Here is a 16,571-nt window from a genome sequence, read left to right as displayed (position 1 = left end):
GTTAACCTTTTCATCCTATGTCCTCTCCCTTCTTGATTTTCTCTCCTTTTGTTTTGTATTATGTGTCCTCGGTACCTGTAAAGATATTTAACTCACAGTATGTGAATAAATGAGCCAACGGTGCTATAAGCAGACGGACACCAGTCTTTCATCTCAGCTTTAAAGACAGAAGCAGAGGAGAGGCAGAGCCAGCAGTGAGAGCTAAGGATGGAAATGGCCAGGGCTGGGAGTGCAGTGACTCATCTCAAGTGCTAAGAAAAGGACTGCCTGGGCTGCTTTTCTTCCTCACCACGTTCTGTTTGGGTAGGCCCAGGCAAGAGCTTAACTTTAGGTGCTGTCAACTTTCGCATCACTAAAGTAGGGGTGAACTAGCATGTACATTAGGGATTCCCATGGGTGAAGTGGCCCATGGTAAGACTTTCTCGGTAGACAGCTGTTGCTCTTAATTACCTTGGATTTACTTGTGTGAGATGTGTCTCAAGTGACTTAAAATGGAGTCCTGTCTTAGTCCTGCCACTGTGCGGAAGCATAGCAAAGTTTCTCCTTGAGAAAGTATAGCTGATACCCAGCCTGCACCCCATTATGATTCTGATACTGTGTACCCTTCTTGTCTGGTGGTCAGTCTCACTGGGGATGTGCAGGTACTGCCGGCACTGTGTGTGTGTGTGTGTGTGTGTGTGTGTGTGTGTGTGTGATATGTTTCCCAATTTACTTGAAACTTTTTTCCATATATATATTTATTTTTTATTGTAAAAATACTGTACAGAGGGATTACAATTACATGAGTAGGGTCATGAGTACATTTCCTGCACTTTTTAATGTGCATGCATACATATTTACCTTTAAGTAGTCGTACAAAGGTGTTGCCATTCAGCAAAGCAGGTTATGTATACAGTGTATCTCTATCAGTGTCACCCCTCTCAACATCCCCCTACCCCTCCCAACTTACCCCCTCCTCCACTTTTCTGAATTTTGTAGTATATATTGACGCTTGATGTGTTTACAGGGGAAACATATTCATAGACAATTATCAATCTAGGGAGTCCCAGGTCCCAGGCAGCTGCCTTCTGGAATAACCAGGGTGCTGTGGACCATTTTCACCCCCTCCCCCTCCTACTTCTCCAACCTCAAGGGCAAGGGTTTCACCTCACTGTGAGCTCTGTCCCAGGAGGCTAGTAGGAGACGGTTTACAGGAATCCACTCTCTTTGTCCTCTACTTGTTTGTGGGATGGAGGAGGGCTGTCCATCATCAGGCTGGGATGAAGGGTCCTGCACTGCTTGACTCCATTGGCAGTCCCTTCCTGGGCACACATGTTGTGAGAAAAGACCTCTGGAGTTACAATGACAGCAGGAAGTGGTTGTGAAATTTTCACTGATCCCTCACAACTGTTAAGCCTACTGCTGGTCACACAGCACAGGCCTGGCCAGGGAGGGACCACTTCCTTTTGTTTTCTCAAGGAGGGGATGGCAGGGCTGCAGTGGAGTGTGCTTAGCGGATTAATGATCGTGTAATGGTTGTAAAATGGTGATTTAATTTTTTTATTATTGCGTCTCTATATAAAAAAGGAGTTGGTGTTTCTTTTTCTTTCACATCTCATTTTCAATAAGTATGGGTTTAGGGAGTATGGTTGTCATGTGTCACAATTTGTTCTTTTCATTCTTTTGATACTCAAATTATTCTACATTTTGCTAGAGGGAGCCCCTCTTCAGGGTAACTCTGTATGTTGACATTTTCTGTCCTTTTTCTTGAATACCTCCTTATTTTCTGGTATAAAAAGGTCTTCAGGTTGATTGCAAGAGAGGGAATGAACTGAAGTACATAAATGTTTAAAAACAAATGCCATTAAGAATGAAAAATCAGAAAGCTGGATATTAATGACAAGTTTTACCCCAGCAAGTACTGCCTTTGCTCTGGCCTGGCCTGATGGATTGTTGAGAATCCCAGAAATGAGTGTGAGGCTGGTCACTGCTGTCTGTAAGACACGTCTGGTTACAGACCCAGCTGCTGATAGGGAATGCAAGGACTGAGTTTAGGGCAGGTGCCTGAGCCGTGCTCAACACAGCCCCTGGTTTGTATCCATGGTGACAGGAGACAGAAAGTACATGGCAATTAGAACCAGAAAGCAAATGATTAGATCTAGTGATTTTCAGTCCACTTCATGGGAAAATATGACCAAAACAATGAATCAATTATTTAAAAAATATCTGTGTACACTCTTTTAAAATTTGTGCAGCCTTCATATCTGTAGAGATGAGGATACACAGGAAAGGAGGCTAACAAAAGTAAACAGAAGATAAGGAGTTAAACACTTCTCCAAATTGGCTGATCGCAAAAAAAATCATGCCAATAATCCTATCTACTCTAGAGGAAGAGAAGCTCTGGAGGATCATGGTTTGAGGCCAGGCTGTGCATAAAAATGAGACCCCCATCTCAATAGCTGGGATGTTGTAGTGCACACTTGCCATCCTATCTTCATGGGATGCATTAACAGGAAGATCATGTTCTAGGTGAGCCTGAGTGTACAAGTAAAACCCTATTTAAAAAGCAATGAAGGACAAAGACAGCTATGGGAAGGGAAGACTGAGAGGGAAAGAGGGAACAGCTTATACTAAGCAAAAGGAAAGAAATGTAGTCATCACCTGATGTAGAAGAAATAATTGTATTGTCAAAGCTTATATAATTCACACACTTTATAGACCATGATAATGACAATTTGCCTTGTGAAGGTTAAAATGTGTTTGTGACTTTAAGTATCACTAATCTACAATCCTGTGAAATATGTGACATTTATGTAATCACCTAATCTCACTTAAAAAAAACCCAATGAAGGCCATAGAAATGGAAAAGGTGAACAAATGCAGCAAGGGTATTCACTAGACACTCTGTTGAGAATGAACTATACAACTTGTAAGTGGGGGTGAGAGGGGAAAACTGGGAAAAAGCGAAGGAAGGGGTATCATTGTTCAAAAAGAAATGTCCTCATTGCCTTACTTATGGAATGGAAACTGCTCTGTATATCACCTTTATACTAACAATGACAATATTTAATACTATAATAACAAAAGAAAAGGGTGTGACTCAAGGGGTAGAGTGTAAGGTCCTGAGTTTAACCCCCAGAATCCTACACACAAACACACACACACATACACACACACACAAACAATTAGATTTTTTTCCCCTTATAGAACTCTCCCAGGGCTGGGGACATCTAGGTGATATGTATTTAACTTGGCAAGAGTCCCTCTGACAGCTGTGCAATGTCAGCTGGTGTGTGGATGGCAGTGAATAGCCTGTAAATCAGGAGGAGAAGACAATTAGCCAGTAGGTTGGAGGAGACCAGCAGCCAGGATGCATGCTGACAGGGAGGTGCCAGGATCCCCAGCTCTGTGCCTTCCCAGTTATTTCCAGCCAGAGGCCAGCCGCCTTGCTCAGGGCAGTGTCCATGCGCAGGCAGATCCCCGGAAGGAAGGAGAGAAGCTGTGCCATGTCCTACTTTTTCACCACAGATTTGACAAGGCCTGAGAGCATTATTTGCTGAGTTAAGTAAGATATTGCCCTCTGAGTTCAGAAAGTGCATTGATGTTTTTTAGATGAAAGACGGTTACAGTTTTGAGTTTAAACATCAAATAGTGTTACATTTTTTTTTCTAGGGCAAAATAAAGGTACTGTGACATCTTATTCACTGGGACCCGGCCACCCAACCCTTCCTGGCCCTTCAGTTGTTAATATAATAGGGTGGCTATTAATAAACCAAGCAGGTATGCATTATTCACGCTTTTAAAAAGTCAGCTTCCGAGCTAGGTACAGGTGGCTCATGTTGGTAATCCTAGCTACTCAGGAGGCTGAGATCTGAGGATAGTGCTTCAAAGCCAGCCTGGGTAGGAAAGTCTGCGAAACTCTTATCTCTAATTAACTACTAAAATGCCATGCATGGAGCTGTGGTTCAAATGATAGAATGGTAGCCTTGAGAAGAAAAGCTCAGGGACAGTGCCCAGGCCCTGAGGTCAAGCCAAAGACCAGCACAAATTAAAAGGCAACTTCCAGGGGCGATTCTTTGGTTGAGTTGGTAACATACCCAATGGCTCTCCTCTATCTTGTCCACAGCATAGCTAGATAATCTGTCATCACCTCAGACCTTTGAAACAGGTCTCCAGAGAGCCACTGATAATAAAGCTTGTGTTTATTAGGAGCCTAGATCAGAAAACGTATCCACCCTTTTATTGTATGCATGCTCATTGTATCCTAATTCACTAAGTCAGGAAAACAGGCTCTCCAGGTAACAAACTTAAAAACTATGATCAAGTTTTCAAGAAAGGCTGTGTACTACAATAGAAGGAGCACTACAATGGTAGGCAGACACCTTGGATCTTACCCCAAGCCCCATCCAGGTCTGACCTCCATACTCTGAGGCTAATCTGGGCTTCAGTTTATTGGCAAAGTGAAGGAGCTGATTTGAATTGCTAAGTTTTCTCCATTTTTCATTAAAGAAACTTGAACATTTACTATCTTGATTTATTGGATGCCTATACTGGAGGGGATGCCAAGGGCAAGAAAAATGAAATACATCTTGTTTCTACCTTTCAAGAGCTTTTGGAAGGCTTGAGAAAAAGCCAGGCAAGATGGTGGTGGAAGTGGCTTTTGAAAGTATGCTTGGCTGATCTGAATCTTGCAGTCACATGGACTATAAATATCCACTCTTCACTGCCCAGCAATAATCAAGTGCGGATTATAACATATTACTATCTAGAAAGAGGCGAGTTTCAGAGGTGGTGTTCTTGGGTTGTATAGCCTAAGTGTGATTTGGGTTTAGACTGTATACAGTCAAATATGACTCAAATCACCCTTGATGACAGAAGTATGTGCTGCAGACATATTGAACATGGGTTAATATGTAGAGGTTAAGAGCAAAGGTTTTGGCATCTAGCTTTGGCTGGTGTTAGGCAAGTCACCTAACCTCTCTGTCCATCTGTTCCTTCCCTTGTAAATTAGACGGAACAGCAGCTATGTCATAGAGTTTGTTGCCTGGAGATTGAAAAGCGTAAGAATATAAAAGTGTTTTTCATCACTCTGGGTGTAAGTGTTACATCAAGAATTGCCATTATTAATTCTCATGGTTGCATGCACCATTATTACACGCAGAATGTATTTCAGAAGATACAGCTTTGTGGAAGAGTAGGAACCTCAGCAGAGTCTGTGGTGGGGATGGAGCAGTGCCTTGGAGTTGGCATGCTGCCCAGGGACCATAGCTGAAGCTCTGAGTATCTGGGATTCCCTGGGCATCCTTGGTTCTTTATTACCATGTCTTTGTTCCTCTGTCTCTGCTTTTCCTGCGGCCTTGGTCACCAATGATTTCTTACACGGAGCACACTGACTTTGAGGGTCACAGGCAAGCTTAGCCTGGTCTTTTAAATCCTGGGAAGGGCAACGGTTGCCAAATACTCACAGTGCCCTTGAAACTAAGTAAGGAGGAAGATAGGGAGGCAGTTATAATCTAGAACAGGCAGATTTATTAACTGCTTCTCATTTTACCATCCAGAATATCAGCAACTTTAGAAGAACTTAATTCTTTTGGGGCCTTTCATGTGTACTCACAGTCTAAGGCAGATAACTGGTCATATATGTAAGATCTGTGTACATGCTTCTCAAAACAATTAGTAAACCTTACTTCTTTCTAATTTTAGATTCTTTTTCTGATATCAAAATAATTTATAGGTCTTACTGATGAGTTGTAATATATAAGAAATATAGGGGCCAGATGCTGGCAGCTCACACCTACACGCCTAGCCACCCAGGAGGCTGAGATCTGAGGATGGTGGTTTGAAGCCAGCCTAGGAAGGAAAGTCCACGAGACTCTTATCTCCAATTATACACCCAAAAGCTGGAACTGGAATTGTGGTGCAAATGGTAAAGCATTAGCCTTTAGCACAAAAGCTTATAGATAGCACTTAGGCCCTGAGTTCAAGCTCTAAGAGTAGCACACGTACATGCCCCCTCCCCGCACCCCCCAGGAAAGAAAATCTCTAAAATCTCTGTGGTTTTGTGCTAATAACTTGGTCACTCCAGACATCTATTTCTTCATCTAAGAAATTAAATAAGTTGTATCTGTAATCCTGGTTACTCCAGAGGCACAGATTGAAATGACTGAGTTTCTAGTCTAGCCTTGGCAAAAAGTTAGTAAGGCCCCCCTCTCAATCCTGGGTCAATTCAAAAGCAAACACTTGCCAGCCTCTGTGTTTTGATTTCTTACACGGCTTTGATGTCCTCTGTGGGGTTTGAGTAGGGGACATTCAGAGAGATAGAACTGACTGGAGGCAAAGTGTTCAGGAATAATAAGATCCATCATCATTGTGATTATGAAGCGAGCAATGAAAACTCATTATCAGCAAGCAGGGAATGGTGAAGACAATTAAAACGCACAGTGTAATGGCTGGCCCAAGGCCGGCCCCAGGACGTTGGCATTATTTAGAGACAGACTCTTAAATTTGATAGCTTATTTGTTTGCTGGTGATCAGGAAGGAACTCAGCACTTATATATCCTAGGCAAGTGCTTTACCGTGGAGCCACACTCTCTAGCCTTCTGTTGAGTCTTGAGCCAGTTGTGGTTACCTGGCTTGGAATAAAACACACTGGTGACTTTTTCTCTGTGCTCTGTATTTGCTGATCAGAGTCCTGGCCTGGGAAGCTAAGTTGAACACAGCAATTTTAAACAGTGATAGGGAACAGCCAGGCAGGTACACAGAAGGATACTTCCTGGAGCTGACCCACCCTAAGGGAGGGGACAGTAAGTGCTGATAGCTGAGCCACTGGATCACTGGGTTCCCCAGTGATTGTTCTTCTAGCAGCTCACCTTCTCTGGTCCAGGACATCAGCAAGTGAGAATACTTCTGTGCCCATTCAGGAACCTCCTGGTCAAGGGGAGGGAGGCTCAGTGCTGTCTTTCTTGGCACTGAGCTCTGCCTTTGCCCTCTGTAGTGGAGCAGCTGGGAGCCCTTGGAGATGCTGCTTCTATGTTTGGCTATAGAGACCTGGGCTACCAAGGGTGAAGCTGCACACAGAGTAGAGACTGAGCTTGGATGTCGGACTGTTGTGTGGCTGTAGGCAAGTTCCTCAACCTCAGTCAGCCAAGCCGCTGTGCAGCTGGTAAGTGAGGATGGCATGGTAGGTAGCTCGTGAGCTGCTTCAAAGGTAGTAGCTCTGCAGGTGCTGGTGGCTCATGCCTGTAATCCTAGCTATTCAGGAGGCTGAGTTCTGAGGATTAAGGTTCCAAACTGGCCCAGGGAGACAAATCTGAGAGACGCTTCAGCAAATCAGCAAAAAGCCAGATATGCAGGCATTGTACTGGTACAATTGTACTGGTACTGGTACAGTATCAGCCTTGAGTGAAAAAGATAAGCAAGAGCACTTGGACCTGAGTTCAAGTCCAATAGAAAAAGAAAAGAAATAGAATTGGTGGTTCTGCTTCACATATTGGAAGTAGCCTAGAACAGAGATCATAGTCTGGGGTTGGTTGCAGCTTTGCTGCTTATAACAGTGGGCCTTTGAACTTTATTTATTTTAATTATATATGTATATATACACATCCTTCAACTTATCTATATATTTTAATTGTCTAGATAATATAGATCTGGATAACAGAGATAATTAATATATTATATACCATATATAATATGAATGTTATGTGTATACAATTAAATTGATGTGTGTATTGTGTGTGTATGTGTGTGTATATGTGTATTCTGAGATGATATCTTACTATGTGGTCCAATTGGCCTTGAACTTGTGTTCTTTCTGTCTCACTCCCTTGAGTGTTGAGGTAACAGGCATGGGCCACCAGACCCAGCCTTTTAGCTTCAATTCCCTCATAGGAGACATTGAACACCTTCCTGAGGTTGATTGTGGGTGGCATAACTGAAACATTCAATTGATAGTGCTACTACGGCCGTCCCAGAGCTCTGTGAGCAAGAAGAATAACTAGATGAACATATTTGATAAATTGTACAAGGACGCAGTTCAGTGAGGTGATGGGAAAACATCCAATCAGCAGAAGGTCCACCTGATTCTATCTCCACTTTGGCTACTTTGTGGCTGGGTCATTTTGAGTAGCTGTCCAACCTCTCTAAGCCTTAGTCTTCTTGTCTTGAAATAAAGATAGTAGTAGCTATTTCTTTTCACCATCGAGGGCTGTTCTAAGCCCTTCACATGTCTAAACTCAAGGACTCTGGGCAGCAGTAACTATTTGGTGCACATTTTACACACAAAGAAAGAAGAGAAAGAGAGAGGTTATGCAGTTTGCCCCAGGTCACACAGATAGAAACTAGTAGAGGCCAAAGTCACACCTGAGCTGGGTCTTGCCCCATATACCATCCATGCTACCAGTCTCCCTCCCAGGGAGAGGAGACTTTTCCTCCCTCCTGCTCAGAGGGAAGAAAAAGCATCATATTAAGGCTGTCCATAGTTGTTTTTTGTTTTGTTTTTACAAGATCTTGGGCTTGTCTTTCTTCTCAGTGGCATATGCCACTGGGTAAATTGGAATTTTAAGCAGGTGGAGGAAGCAATGTATTCAGTTGATGTATCAGGTCGGTGCTGGGTTTCTCCTTTCTGATCACTCCATGAGGACTTCCTCGTGGCTTGTACAGTTGCAAATATACTCTGAATCTCTTGGTCTCAAAGCATATGACTCTGTGTGACTTCTCTTTGGAGTTCCCAAGATAAGTTGGGAAAGCACAGCATGGGGAAGCTTTGGCAAGTTGGGGTCTTGGTCCATCCAACTCTGAGCTGAGGCTGAATTTCCAGGGCAGTTAGTCCTGTCAGAGTCCAGGCCTGCAAGAGCTTCCTCCTGCCCCAGAGACTCACACTTTAGTTTCTCTCCAAGGAAATGGAATGGAATCTGGACAGAGCCCTCAAGATCACACTGAGTGAAGGAGTAAGAGAAGTTTTGACAAGGTCCAATTGTTTTGGGACCCTGAATCTCATGCTGAAGATAAGTGGTTCTCTAAATTTTCCCCAAACACCTGCAGAGAGGTATTTGATTGCAGGGTTGACAGATGAGCCTTCAGTTTTATTTCTAGCAAGGGTTATTATTTTTTCCTTCTGAGTCACTTCTGAGCTATGGATGACTGGAGGCTGTGAGTAATTGCATTGAGTTGGCTCTGTATATTTCAAGGCTTCATTTGACTGCACTAATTAAAGTTTTTACTCTTGGATCTAATCAGCATGAGTGAATAAACTGTCCTCTTCCTGCTTGCTGAAGTCATTAGGGAAATCAGACACCTATAGGAGGGCAGATCCTTTCAGACATATTTGGAACACCAAAGGCATTCCCTTTCAACCTTGAACTTCTTTGCCTTTTGACAGCTAGGAATTTCCTTTATTATTTTTATTTTGTTAGTGGAGAAAGTAATTAGGCTTGTTTCATGTGTAATCCCTTAGTACATTTTATGAAAGGCACATGAGTTCTGAGTCACTGTGTTTTGTATGGATGGGATGGATGTGTAGCCACAAGCAAAGTTGACAGCTTGAATTTGAAGGTGAGGGACTATGGAACCCTATGTTCCAGAAGTCTTAGCATCCTGGCAGGTGAGTGCAAGATAAATGGATGTCTAGATGCCCTAGCTCTCTACATGAGTAGACTAATGACCTTGGATTGATCCCTTCTCTGCATAGGGACTGTATTTCATCATCCGTTGAGTGAATACTTGGGTTTTGGTTGGTGTTTCAAAAACATAAACTTTAATTTTTCCATGCATTCATTACTCAATGTCTTCAGTATGAAAAGTAGATCATCTCATACTGAAGAAGATGGATCTTTTGGGGCCGAAGAAGGCTGGAGGAGAAAGAATCAGATCAGTCCAGGTGGTTACCTGTTTGGTCTTCCACTTCTCTACCCATTCCCTGAGTTCTTGGGCCCACCTTTTTATTTTATCTTATTTTATTTTTTGGGCCCAGCTTTTATTGGTTGAGATTGGAGTCTTCTTAAGTTTTGCTGGGGTTAGCCTTGAACTTTGATCCTTCTGATTTCCACTTCCTGAAGAGGTAGGATTATAGACATGGGTCAGTGTGCCTGACCCTGAGTATACTTTATTTTTCTCTCTCTCTCTTTTCTCTTCCCTTACTCTTACCTCACATTGTCTCTAACATTTTCATGTCAGTTTTCTTTTCTTTTATTCTTTCTATTTTTCTTGCCTAAGCGAGAAAACATGTGATACTTGTCTTTTTGTATCTGGCTTATTTCAGTTAACAATGATGACTACTAGTTTCACCCACTTTCTTGCAAATAGCATGATTTTGTTTTCCATTTTGATTGTGTGCATGTATCATCTTTTCTTTATCCACTCATCTATTGATGGGCATCTAGGTGATTCTATGTCTTAGTTATTGTTATTATTCTAAATCTTATTTATTTTATACCTCAGTTATAGCCTATGAAGTAGACATATTCTATATCTTAGTAATTTATTGCCACAATAAACATGAGCATCTCAATATATACTGACGTGCCTTCCTTCAGATATATGTCTAGAAGTGACATAGCAGGATCATTTGGTGGTTTTTGTGTTTAGTTTTCTGAGGAACTTCCATGTTATTTTCAATAGTGGCTGAAGTAATTCACATTTCTACCAACAGTGGGTGAGGGTTTGTCTTCTTCTATATTCCCACAAGCATTTGTTGGTCTTGCTATCCTTGGTTTCTGTTTCAAGACCAGGTTTCACATAGTAGCCCACACTAACCTTAAACTCATGGTCCTCCTGCTTCAGTGTTGGGATTACAGGTACACACCCTCAGCACTCACCTTATCTTCCCTGGGTGAGATGGAATCTCCACGCATGTGCTAAGTGGGAATGGGAGGGTCACACCACCTATGCTTTTATCTCCAGACATTTACAGTTGCCATTTCGTTCCTCAGAACTGTGGTAGTGTGAAGAGCAATGCTTTCAGATGCTGTCTCGGGTTTGGCTCAGGGAAGAGCATGGTCTAGGGCCTGTGGAGAGGAAAACTGTGTAGTCAAGTAGTTAAGAAGGCAGTGAATTCTTATCTCCAGAGATAGTCAAGAAATGTGGTAGTTAAAATTAATGATGATACATATAAAGGAGGTTTTTTTTTTGCCAGTCCTGGGGCCTAAACTCAGGGCCTGGGCACTGTCCCTGAGCTTCTTTTGCTCGAGGCTAGCACTCTACCGATTGAGCCACAGTGTCCCTCCTGGCCTTTTCTACTTATGTGGTAATGAGGAATTGAACCCAGGGCTTCATGCATGCTAGGCCAGTACTCTACCACTAAGCCACACTCCCAGCCCAATATACAAAGGAATTTTAACAAGCCTGATGATGCTGAGATGCTGTGGATTGCTATAGGATGGCATTATCTTGAGGTCTTTAGAGAAATCAAACAGATGGGAGGAAACTATTACTGGAGCACAGCTCCAGTGTCTGTGGCAGCCAGAGGGGTCATTTTCTCTCATCTGACTTTGCATCTCTCTCTCTCTCTTTTACCTCGATGTTGGAAATTATTCAGTTATTTTCTTAACCTTTACAAAATAGTTATCCCAGTCTCCTTACCATTCTTTGCTCTACTTTGTGACTTTGCATCTCTTGATAGGGGGTTTGTGGGGATGTTTTAATTCTGAGAAACCTTCTTAAGGAAGGTCTTAGGTTATGAATGTAGATAGTAGGGCCTGAAGGTCTAGTTTGAGAATGGTTAATAAAATGGAAGGCTTTCATCTGACTTCGGTTTACCAACTGGATATTATTCAAGGCAATGTGAGATACTCAGCGGAGGGAGGCAGAGCTGAGTGAGGATCAGTCAAAGGAATAGAAACAGAGCTGGGCTTAAAGCCAGCAATTTAGAAGGGGATTTGGGACTGATCGTGAATTCCTCTGGAGGTCAGAGGGAGGCCACTCTGGGTATACTTTCCCCTTGTCTGACTTGCTGGGTCTGAACTCTGCTGATATGCACTGTTAAGGATAACTTTGGGCAAGTGAGGAGTTTCTCCTTTCTTAACTGAGACTAATATGGTGTCCTCTCAAGGTTGTCATGGCCATCAAATGAATGATCACACGTAGAGGAATCTGGCACAGAGGGATATTCAATGCATTGTTTTTTGTTCCAACCCTCTCTTCTCTGCTTCCCAGAATCTCATTCCTCTTCTAAGACCCAATTAGAGTATCACTTCCTTGACCCTTCTAGACCAATGTAAGTCATTCTTTCCTCCACTCTCTGAAAGCACTTGGTTCCTACTCATGACAGTATTTCTGTTGGCTTAGGCCACATGGGTGTCTTTATCCTCAGTCACACTGTGAGTGCCTCGAGGCTGAGGGCTCTGGTAGATTTATCCTCGTAAGCCAGGGCCTAGAAAAAGTACTTGCAACATGAAAAGGGTTTTATATATTCTCTGAATGATCATAAGTGAGAAAAATCACCAGCCAGAAGAAGATATTTAATCACAAGAAAAGGAAAAAGAAGGATATATTAGAAAAAGGAGTAAGAAATGGATAGAAGTCAAGGCTGGGTGACAGCCAGAACAGATGCACCATTTAACAGAGTACAAATGGTCCGTTAGGCCCCACAGGGCATAATTTTCACTTTCCGCTCAGCTCTCAGGTGAGTACTGAGGGCAAGGCTCAGGCACTGGCATTTGAGTTATTCTCGTCTGCCTCTGTTCTGAGCCTCAGAATGAATTTAATTTCTTCTGTCTTATTTGACAAATTGTAGGAGAGCCTAAAGCTTCTGATGAATTTTGGCAGAGCGTTCTCTGTATGTTTCACGCTGGCTATCTGTCTGCCTATAACCCAATGTTCCACAACCTTCCATGTGCCAAGCTAATGAGGGCACAGACATAAACTAGATGTGAATACTGCCTCAAAAGCTCAGCATCTATAAAAGAGAGTGCTTCTTTTTCAAAACTCAAGTAACTGTACTTTCATATAATAAATGCCATAATAGAGATGAGAGCAAAGGGTTAATGGAGTAGATGGAGTAACTTGTTCTTCCCGACAAAACCAAGAACACAGGACACCAAAGGAGATACTGGAGCTGAGCCCAAAAGAAAGCTCTGATCTTCATAGAGAGAGGAGGGAGAAAGTCACTTTAGCAGAAGACCCAGAGTGGACAGTCCACAGGCAAGAGAGTGATTAGGAGTTGCCCACTGAGCTGGAGAGTAGGGTCTGGTCCGATGCTCAGGTTATGCAGTAGAAAGTCCAATCCAGTTAGAAAGTCTTACTACTATGTCACCCAAATAATGATTCACAATGTCCATCAGCCTTTTAAGGCTCTGAAAAATCCTACAATAAAGGCAGTTGCTTAATTTGTTTTAACACCAAGTTAATTTTCCTGCCTTTGTTGTCCAAAACATCAAAAGATAAGATTCAGAAGAAGTTTTATGAATGCCCTATTTACCAATGATGAAGCACCAATTATGAAGATTAGCAATTCTTGCTGTTTTTTTTTCATCTCTGGAGTAATACCTGAGGGAAACAGTTTAGAGATGGAAAATTTTTTTGGATCACTATTTCAGAGGCTCCAGTTCAAGGCTAGACAGATCGTCTGGAATCTCTGAGATATTTTGCCTAAGGCAAAAGAAAAGGGACGGGAGAGAGACAGAGACAGAGACAGACAGACAGAGTCAGGAAGGAAGTCAAGACATCTTTCAAAAGCACACTTCCAAGTGACCTGTTTCCTTCAGCTAGGCCCCAACTCCTAGGTTTTCTACCACTCTCAAAGTAGTTCCAGCAGCTGGAGGCCGAGCCTTCAACCTATGGGCCTATGGGAGATGCTTCATATGCAAACCCTAACTCTCCCTTGTAACAAAGTCTGTTATGAGTCAGCGTATCAATGTTCCAGAAGACACAATCATATCCTTCTCTTTCCCTCAGAGTTCAAACCCCATTAAAATAGCCCTAAATGTCAAATAGGGAGTAAAAGGTATGATCACCATGACCGGTAAGCAAGATCATAGAGGAAGCTGCTCAGACTGACTCCGGACTGGTTTATACCTGCGTCCTTCTCCCTCAGATAGACTCCCCCACCCCAATTGGGGGAAGGGGAACTCTGCTACCTCAAGTGGAAGGGGAAGCATGAGCCAAAAATAGAATACAAATATTCCAGGAGAAGATAGACTCAAAAAGGAAAGACATACGTGGATAGAAGCTTTGGATAGTAAGTCTCCCTAAGAGAAGATGATTCATTTCACCAATGGATAAGCAAAGAATACACAGGAGAAGAGAAGCTTAGCTGGGTGAGACCTTGAAGACATTAATGCTGAGAAAAAGGGAGAGAGCTGGCATTCAGGAGTGCAGAGAGCAGAGCTGTGATTTAACCTGATACAAAGAAGATGGCATAGGAAAGATGCACCATTTTTTAGGGCCCCAGGCGAGAGCAAGTGTTGGGTTCTAACCACCCTGTGGTTTCAATGACAATAGCAGTTTCTCTGTCTTCCTTGTGCTCCAAGCATGAGTGGTGCTGAGCTATCAGGACGGAGCAGCAGAAAAGGGAGGTCATGGCTCAGGCTGGGAAAGGATCATCCCACAACCCTTGGAAGATGGCATGCATAGAGAGCATTGGTGCCATGCGACAGGGTGGGAACCATACCAGGACCAAGCTTTCCTTTCCTGGGGGAGTCCCACAACAACACCCATCTGTCACCTTGTCGGCGACCATTTGGCAAACATCTCTAAATGACTATGGAAGGCTGGCTTAGCCTGGCTTGGCTTTACAAAGTATGGCTCCAAATGATTCCTAAGTCATCCTTTGTCGGGATAGATCACAGGAAGAAGAGGAAAAAGTCTTCAAATCCTGGGAGACAAATTTTCAAGACTTACCTAGGTCCTTGCAGGGAAAATATCAAGGTTTTAATGATTACCTGTCAACATGTGACACTTGAATCTCAATAGGATGGCCAACGAAACTGGAATATACAAAAGAAGGACTAACAGAGAATATCCACTTGCCATGACAATGAAGTAGAAGACTCCAGATCACAGTGGACAAGAGCAAGTGGGTTCCCATTAGACTAGGACGTGGTACCCAGCCCATTCAGGCCACAGTCTGGCTGAATACCTCTCAGATCCCATAGAAGCATTTTCTTTTGACCCTGATGATTCTGTTCCTCAAGGTCAAGAGCTGAGCAGATCCCATATTTAAGTAATTTAAGTAGAGAAAGTATCCAATTCTGTGTTACTTATTGAGATGGAAGACGTGTGGGGATTGGATTATAAAATGCAGCCTTCTCAAGTATGTCCACCGAGTGTTCTGAACGTAATAAATTTCATTGTTCCTTTTAATAAGAAATTATTTTAAATTTTCTCTCAATATATACATACTTATGTATATATCTATGTGCATGTATATCTTTTAGGACTTGATTCTGCATATGAAATCAAGAAAGCATGCAACTGTTGCCATTTGGAACCTGGCTTGTTTTGCTTAAGATGATGATTTCCAGTTCTTCCCAACTTTTTACAAATGTCATAGTTACATTCTTCCTTATGGCTAAATTCTACCACTGCATATATTATATTTTCTTTATCTATTTCATTGCTTGGCTATAGAGAACAGTGCTTACACAGTTATTTAAGTGTCTGAGTTGTTTCTTGACTTATAGTTAATTGAATATTTCCCTGAGAGTTGTATCACTGGATCCTATGGTAGTTCTATTTTTTTGAAGAACTTCCATACTGATTTCCATAATGGTTGCACCAACAGTCCCACCAACGATGTATTAGTGTTCATTTTATTCTGTATCCTCACCAGCATTAGTTATTGTTTGTGTTCTTGGTGGATGACCATTCTGGCTGAGGTAAGATAGACTCTCAATGCATCTCCTTTATGGCCAAGGATGCTGACTACTTTTTCATGTGTGAATTGTATTTCTCTTGAGAATTTTCTGTTCAGCTCATATGTCCTTATTAGTTGGCTGGCTTAGTCATTCAGAGTTAAATTTTTGAGCTCTTATAGAGTCTGGTTGTTAGATCCTTTTCAGATGAATAGCTGGCAGAGATTTTTCTCCCACTCTATAAGCTGTCTCTTTGGTGTAATGACTTTTTCCTTGGCTGGTAGAGGGTTATACTTTGATGCAATCCCATTTGTCAACCCTTGCTCTTATTTGCTGAACTACTGAAGTCCTATTCAGAAAATTATTGCACATACCATTATCTTCCAGTGTTTTCCCCACTCTAGTTTCCAAGTTACAGATCTCACACTAAGGTCTTTGATCCACTCAGAATTAGTACGTAAGAAATAAGAACGTAGTTCAGTCTTCTACATGTGGTTATTCAGTTTTCCCTGCACCATTTGTTGAAGAAGCTATCTTTTCTCTAGTGTATGTTTTTGGCATCTTTTCCAAAATTATATGGTTGTAACTGTGTAGACTTATTTCTGGGTTTTCCATTTTTTTGTTCCATTGGTGGTTTTGTGTCAGTACCATGTTGTTACTTTGGATCTGTAGGTAGGACTGTTTGGGGAGAGGAGATGTGGAGAGCAGAAGAGGGTAAGAGAATGTCACAAGCTGTCTAATATCAAACTGTATTCTGTCTATGTATGAAGATGGAATAAGCAAACTCATCAAATATGTTAAATGCTA

Source organism: Dipodomys ordii, unplaced genomic scaffold, assembly GCF_000151885.1.
Source record: "Dipodomys ordii isolate 6190 unplaced genomic scaffold, Dord_2.0 Scaffold151, whole genome shotgun sequence".
Taxonomy (NCBI): Eukaryota; Metazoa; Chordata; class Mammalia; order Rodentia; family Heteromyidae; genus Dipodomys; species Dipodomys ordii.
This window is presented reverse-complemented; position numbering follows the sequence as displayed.